Source organism: Phoxinus phoxinus (assembly GCF_949152265.1).
Source record: "Phoxinus phoxinus genome assembly, chromosome: 20".
Classification (NCBI taxonomy): domain Eukaryota; kingdom Metazoa; phylum Chordata; class Actinopteri; order Cypriniformes; family Leuciscidae; genus Phoxinus; species Phoxinus phoxinus.
In genome coordinates, this window is record NC_136895.1 from 16,180,278 (window position 1) to 16,188,278 (window position 8,001).

Sequence of the window (8,001 nt, forward strand, 5' to 3'; positions counted from 1 at the left end):
CCGGCTCAAAGGTGACAAGGCTCAGGGCCGCTGAATCGGCTCTGCACAGACGATGCCCTTTGCACAGAAACGCCCATGCACCACCATCCCGCCTACACCCAGCGCTCTCCGCTCTAAACGGAGCGCTTCTCCCTCTCTCTCCCATCGTTAACCGGCGTCGCCTGTTTTTTGAAAGCCAGCGTCTGGCTGAGGCGTCCGGCCTCCGCCAAAGAGACGCGCACAGTCCTTAAAGGCACTTTCGGTTTGAGTAGGCATGAAGTGAGTGGGAAATATAGGCTCTCTCGAAACATGGATTTATGTGCTTGATGTTAATCAAGGGCTCAGCGTGTGTTTTGCCAGCTTAGCTTTGACTCATCGTTATGTCGTATTAAAGCAGCCGTAAAAATCCAACTTGGCAGAGGGGAGGAGGAAGATAAGGATACCAAAGACAGTGTGAACTTACACTTACTCCGATATTAGTACACTTAACCAAATTAACGCATATTATCATAGTAACAGTGCAAAGGTCATTTTGTCTTTTTCTCATTTTAATATTTTTATTACAAATGATATGAGCATAACAGTTGAGTTACAAGTTCAAAATTAATATGAATTTGAGAATGACTTGGTATTTGTTGCTGATTGTCCCCTAGAAAAATTGCAGAATCTTATTTTTATAATGTTCCTTTATTGGAGTATTTTATAAAAACCTAAAATGTTGTTTATTTCCAATTATTTTGAATTCCAGATTTTCAATGTTGACTCAGACTTCTAGATCCCATTGTTTATTTCAAATATACCTACCTTCAACTGTGGAACATATGTCTTATGCTAAATGTTAATGGTTCTTTAATATGACTCTTTCCGATTAAGAGGCGTTAACACTGACAACAATTTGCATAAGACAATAAAAAATAAGTCATTTTTAATGACCGCTAGCAATGTGTTGATAGATAAGTGACAGAGACTGTTTGAGTTTAGCAGAGTTCAATGTTATGTAAGTGCAGTGACACAATGTTTTTTAACAACAGCTGTTTTTTAAAGATTACTTTAAAGTCGGCGTGAAGTTGCGATAGTCTTTCCTTCTCTATATGGTGACGTATATCTGAGTAAATTGACTTCTCGAAAAAGAACAAATGTGGGGTGGGACTTTGGAATGACAAGATTGTGAGTGAATAATGACTGAAATGTTTTGGTTGAATGCTCATTGCTGACTTTTAGGGTTAAATTACATGTTGACTGACTCACAGGCTGGAATGTAGGGACACAAATTTGGTGGGCTACCCTTCCCACTGAATGGATTACTGGCAGTATGGAACGTCCTAGAGTGGTCAGTACTTCGCTTGAAATAGCAACGCTTGCGTGTTCCACCTCCATTTCGTAGGATACCTTCGAGAGGAGAGGCCTTGCTCCAGGCCACCTGTGCCTAAAGAGGGGTCATTATGTCCTCTGTCAACACCACCTGCCCTGGCTTGTGTGGACTGAGTTCAAACGACTCCCACACAGAGCCGAACCCTTATACCTCATACTGTGTGTAGGTTAGTTAAGTGTGTGTGTAATTCCCATTTGCAAATCACCAGCATTGCATACCAAATATGGCCATTCCTTAGTATTTCTTGATGGAAAATCATTCACACCCAGCGCCAGCAGTACACAAATTATTACAGACATTCCCAGAGATCCTTGAGCTTTAAGGTGCATGTCAATGAAGACTGAATTTCAATCATTACAATAATAAGGCTGCAAAAAATGACTGTGTGAAAATAATATTTAGTGAGGTTTATGCTTGAAACAAGTGCTTGAAAACTTCCAGTGGAACACGAAAAATATTAAAATATTCACAAATCTTAATCTCTTATGGTAAACTAATTTTTGCATGTATAAGGATGCAGAGTGCTTAAATCTCACTGTAAAACAATGGCTCTTTTTCTGCCAAAGTATCCTAAAGTATTTTTCCGATTCATTTTCTTCTAGACATTAAAAACATTGTTCATTATAGAGTTTTCAGCCTTGAGCCAGACCAGTCCCGAGATGAATCACAACATGACAACATTTAGTTCCGATTAAAAAAAAAAAAAGAAGAAGGGTAAGTGACAAAGGGTAATGTGAATGAACAACAAACAAAAGAAAAAACAACGCAATGTTGTTATTTTAAATACAAAGGTTTTGCATATTTGCTTGACAGTGTGGGTAGACAGCTTTGTTTATGTCATTTGCAATGCTTTAGGTGAATGTCATTGTGAATATATGAGGTATTCAGTGTCCATGAACAATTTGAGGGTTTGAAAATGTTTCAGTGACCCTTATTTAGTAGATACAACTTCCAAATGCTGTACCACAATAAAGCAAAACCTAAAGTGACAATGAAGAATACATATGTATTTTTTAAAGTGCTTTTTATGATTGTGAATTATCATCCCAAACTGAAACTAAATCAACCATTTTCTGTTAAGGAAGTTTGATCAAGGTGAAACGTTCAGCTGAGGCGTAATACAATACTTGGTTTTGAAATGATTCACGGCTCACTTGACATCAAAGGAATGTTCTGAATGCACATATCGCTTGGCCTTCGAGAACATATATTGTTCACAATGAACTCTCCTTGCAGATAGTGAGCCCTGATGCTGTTTTCCATCTGCAGACAAAAGCCCATGTGTGTGCGCTGTGAAGGCATGCAGCATGACCTGAGGGTCCGTTTCAGCGCATGACAAAACAAGCTCGAGTGCTGGATGAGGCACAGAATGGGGATCCTGCGCTTGTTCCATGACTTTAAACTCCCTTTCCCCTCTTCTTTTTTCCCCTCCTTTCTGGTCCCATCTTTATTTTTGTTGTATCACGAGTTTCTACCAGCATTTTTGCTCGGTTTTCCCGGTCCCCCCTCTCCGAGCATTCCTTTGTGAGTGGGTGGAAGGTTGAATGGGCATGTGTGAGTCCAAAGGGGGCAGATGAAGGAATGACGAACACACGGTGAAGGGGGTTGAGGGGGGAGGGCAGCTGCTCGGCCTTTCCACGAAAGAGGGATGCCGTGCAAGGTACCCGAGGTGGAGTGAAGGCCCGACCACGGGGGGAAAAAAGAGGAAACGTGCCTTAGACAGCTGTCCTCTTCTAGATCAGCTACTCTATCCAGGAGGCCGTCATCCTTTCCTCTTGCCCTAGAGGTGAGCTGATCAGTGGGAGACCCCTACTGGTGTGTTTATGCCACTGCAATGTCTTTACAGCACTTTCGTGCTCCAACGCACAGTACAGTATCATGTGTTGTTGGATTTATTAAATCAAGGCCGCAACCATATCTTGAACTTGACCAAACCAATGGCCACTCCAATCATGGTCATTTTAGTTAAAGAACGATTTAAGGGGATAAAAAGAAAGAAAAACGTGAAAAAGCACTAGAATTGATTGTAATCTATTTGAACTATTTGCAAATGTAACAATTTTTTTTTTTTTTTTTGCACACATTCCCCTCATTATTTTGCACACATTCCCTCTTAACCAGAGGCTGTAAAATCAATGTTTCTTCTCATGTAACATGAAAAATAATAATATGAAAATGTTAATAGTAGCCTACGTTTCCAATTAAAAACACAAAATTTTACATAAAAGCCAAGTAGTTTGCATCCCTGTCGGTCGGTTAATTTCTATTGTCAATTAATAAATGTTTATCTACTTTCATCATAATGGTGTGTGTGTATGTTTGTATATATATATATATATATATATACATATTCATTTATTATTATTATTAACATGATGTATAGGCAAAACAATTTAATTTGATTTACACCTGAGCCTATATTTAATGTGGGTTTATATTTTCTTTTCTTTTACTTTGCATTATATATATGGTTGTCGATTATGAGGGCATTTCAAGCAACCTGTTCAAGTGGGATCGGTCTACTCTGGCTAGATAAATACCAAATTATATATATATATATATTATTTGGTATTTATCTAGCCGGAGTAGACCGATCCCACAAGAACATATATATGTCCACACACACACACACACATATATATATATACACCACCATTTTGATGTTGATTTCACACCAACAGCAACAAATATAGGTGGGATCTTAAGTTAGATCTTGTATGATTAGTTGCATTTGCATTACTTCCATTTTTGCACCGTGACCCACTAGTTCAGAAACTCTGACACAGTGATTTCCTCAAAAGAGTTCCTTCCGCGAATATGTATTGTTCTTGGCTTTCTCCAAATGCATGAGAAGTACTATATCAGCTCAAACATGCAGAACTCATACGTTGCGCAAAAGAAATTCACTGCAGACGTTTGGCACGGGCTCAGGGTGCTGACTCAAGTCTATTATCTTATTGTGCGTCGAACAATGGCAGTGAATCAGAAGCCGAAATGAATTCTGGTTTGTTAAGCAATTCAGGAGGGTTAGCAAACAAGGCGGTGTTGTTGTACCAAGGTGTCAGTGTGTGTGTGTGTCACCCAGCATTTCCCATCAAACCTTCTTTATTTACGGCTACTCTGCGCCCCTCCATCTCATCTCATCGCATGTTTGTTTGGTTTCATGTCCTCTCCCCAATCAAACAGGTTTTTTCGAGGCCGAGCTGGTCTGTGGGCTGCTGGTGAGGGGGCGGGACAGGAAGAGGTGGGCGACCAGAGAATTGCATTTCCTTGTGCGTCTCCACTCCCTGCCCTCAGGTTATCGATTCAGCTCCTACTAAAACAGCACACACCCACGTGGGCTGGCGCAATACACACACGTTTGTTTGGCCGTGGACTCACACATGTACAAGAAATACACATGTACGTAATGCACTTGATCCGCCGAGCTCTACAAATAAAAAGCTTTTTGCGTTTTTGGCTTGTTTGCGGTTGTTCATTTTACACCATTTTCTCTCCCCCAGCTCACACATTAGAGCCCACACAGATATGATACATGCGCGCACACACACACCTCTACATGCCTCTTCACTCAGACAGCTCATCCAAAGGGACAGTACTGAAACATTATGACTCACACACAGCCTAATTATCTAAATCAGAGAAAAGGTGTTGGATCAAATCAGGACAGGGTCTATTTATAACTCCGTGCCCTTTTATTTTTCTCTCAAAATGTCTTAAACATTTCCAGAGGATTGTTGCACAATGATGCCTTTGTTTATGCCGTTTGCCAAACATGGTCAGCGAGTCAGGTGTGTTATGTGGTAAACACTGTGTAACTGCCTGAAGAGATAATTGCATATTTGTCTGTTTGTCTGGATGACGATGCAAGTGCGAATCTCACATAAACACAAATCCAGGTCATGGTGACATTTCATAGCAAAATGTCACCATGAGAAAAAGAAAAAAAAGGAAATATTTTTCATTAACCCCAAAAAAGGGGCCTATTTTTTTGGACCACTAGTCTTTTTTTGCTTTGTGACATTTCGTGCCAATTAAGCACATTTACCCCTCCAATTCTCATTACCATAATGAGTTCATGGTTTATAGTTTTTTTTCTGTATTACAGTAAAAAGGCTTTAATACAAAGATTTTTTGATTTATGGACACATGCATTTATATAATGATATATTATTTTTATTATGGTAATAGCGTTACAATACAATTTAAGTAATGTATTATTATTAGTATGTGCATTATGAGAATGAGATTTTCCTTTCCATTACGGTAATAAGTTTGACAAATACTAACATGATTTGTAAATACTCAAGCAATATATTTTTCTTTGCATTACAGTAATGATAATGAGATTAACAAATACTAACATGATTTATGAGTACTTCATAATTTAACTAATACCGGTAATATTTGTATGTGCATTATTGTAATAACAATGAAATACTTTTATTTAAAAAAATGTTTTATAAATCATCTCATTATCATTACCACAATGGTCATTTTTTATTTGTTTTTTTGCATTATGGTAATGATAAAGAGATTAACAAATAGGCTACTAAATACTTTACCATTAAGTAGCCTATTATTATTATTATTATTTGCATTACAGTAATGAGAATGTTCTTGACAGGTTTCATGAAATTCAATATAGGTGAGAAATTAATCTTTAAACCTCTCTGTCAGGATTTTAATGTTTTTTTTTTCTCCACCCCCAGGTAAATTATCAACCATCTCCTAACATCAAAGCAGCTTTCATCATATTATCATTCTCTGAGGCGCACACATCTTGAAAGCCTTTCGGTAAATACTTGATTAATATCGCGTCCATCAACGTGATGATCAGCAACTCTCTAAGCGCTGAGAGAGAGGAGGGCAGACAAGAAAACAGTAGGCTAATGTTTCATTGGCACCAGCTAGTGTATAATTGGCTCGTAAAAGTCTAATTAGTCTTACAACCTGCAGGAAGGCAGAGAGCACAAACAAAATTATAATAAGCAATGCACTATAGCTGATGGGCAAAGTTGATTTTCCATCAGCATCTGTCTGTCACGTACTGTAGCCTACATATGCTTCAATTCGCTCAAAGCAATTTGTGTTTGACAAGGGATTCCAAATGTTTAATCTGTCCCTCTATTGTTTATCTTTCCCTCTATTGTTTCATATTTGTTTTATACATGGTATTTTTTTTGTAAATAATGATTTGGGAAGTTTGTAATTCCAGTCACAGCCATCATTATTCCTCATGTGCGATGACAACGCACAATGTCTGTTGGTTGCCAAGGCAGCGGCATGTTCTGTCAGCCGCGCGCTCACCTTGTATGAATGGAGACCTGTGGGATTCGCGTAACAGCCTTTAGAGACTGCGGAAGGAGGGTGGAGTGGAAGTGCGTCAATCATCAAGTGTCGGTACACCCCCACGGCAACGAGCGTTGTTTGTGTATGGCCCAGGATACAGAAAGACACTGCAGCTGCCTCTTTCCCAGGTCTCACCTCAGCGACAGCTCACAACAAACCAACAACCTTCTTTTCAGAGGGTATTCTTATTAAGGATGACATGTTCTTGTTTAGTTTATAACCTACATATTGTATGCCAAGTGCCTCATTTGGGGAAAAAGGCCCGTTTACACCATAGGTATTTAAACAGATTCCTCATTAGTGGCCGTCCGCCATATTGGAACAGTCAAAACTCTATATCTGCAATAGACTTCAGCAGAGGATTTTCCTAAACAAACACAATAGAGTTGTGCGGGTATGACATCACTTTGTAGGCCAACTGGCAGTTAGCATCACACTTGTTCCCTCGAGAAAAACCCAATAGGATTTTCCCATAGGCTTTTGGATTAGGCTATCCCAAAACAAACTCTGTGATCAACAAAAGTTTATGATGAACACAGATGAACTCAACTTTTATGAATTTTGAAGCCTAAATGCAGTTGCCAGAAGTAAAAAGCAAAAGGTAGGCTATATATAAACGAACATGGTCACTCGACCTCAACGTCGCCACCACTAAGCTTCGACAACTCTTTCAGTTTTTATGTAAAAAGATTTTCCCAGAACGTTTGAGTTAGAATAGTTTATAAGAGCACAATTATAAGCATGAGGCTGTAAAAGCAGACTGAGTTTACCTGTTCAGCAGGTAATTGTATTGTTTAATCTCCTCGACAGCCTCTGTAGTCCCATTTAGCCACTTGTTAGCAACCACCTTTTTCAAGACACATAACAGCTTAAAAAAATCACGAGTGGGGTAATATTGATGTTGTTTATGTCGTAGAATAAAAAGTGAAAGTGTCTTGAGCTTGTGTTCACCACAGACCTTATTTTCACCCCATTCAAAAAACCCATTAACTTATGGACGATGAAATCGGAAGTGCTAAAATGCTAACTCGATTCCGTGTTTTGGCCCACAAAGTGATGTCATACCTGCACCGCTCTATACAACAAGATGACGGCGTCAGCTAACACGACATTAAAACATTACCACCACGGTGTAAAAACCTGTAATTATGAGTTAATATACATTTAAAAACAAACACATTCTCACCTGTAAATGGTTATCCCATTTCTTCAGGAATTTAATTCTCGACAGTTTCACAAGCAGAAGCTACGCAATGTTGTGGCATCATTGAATCTTACTGTGAGTGGTGACACGCTGA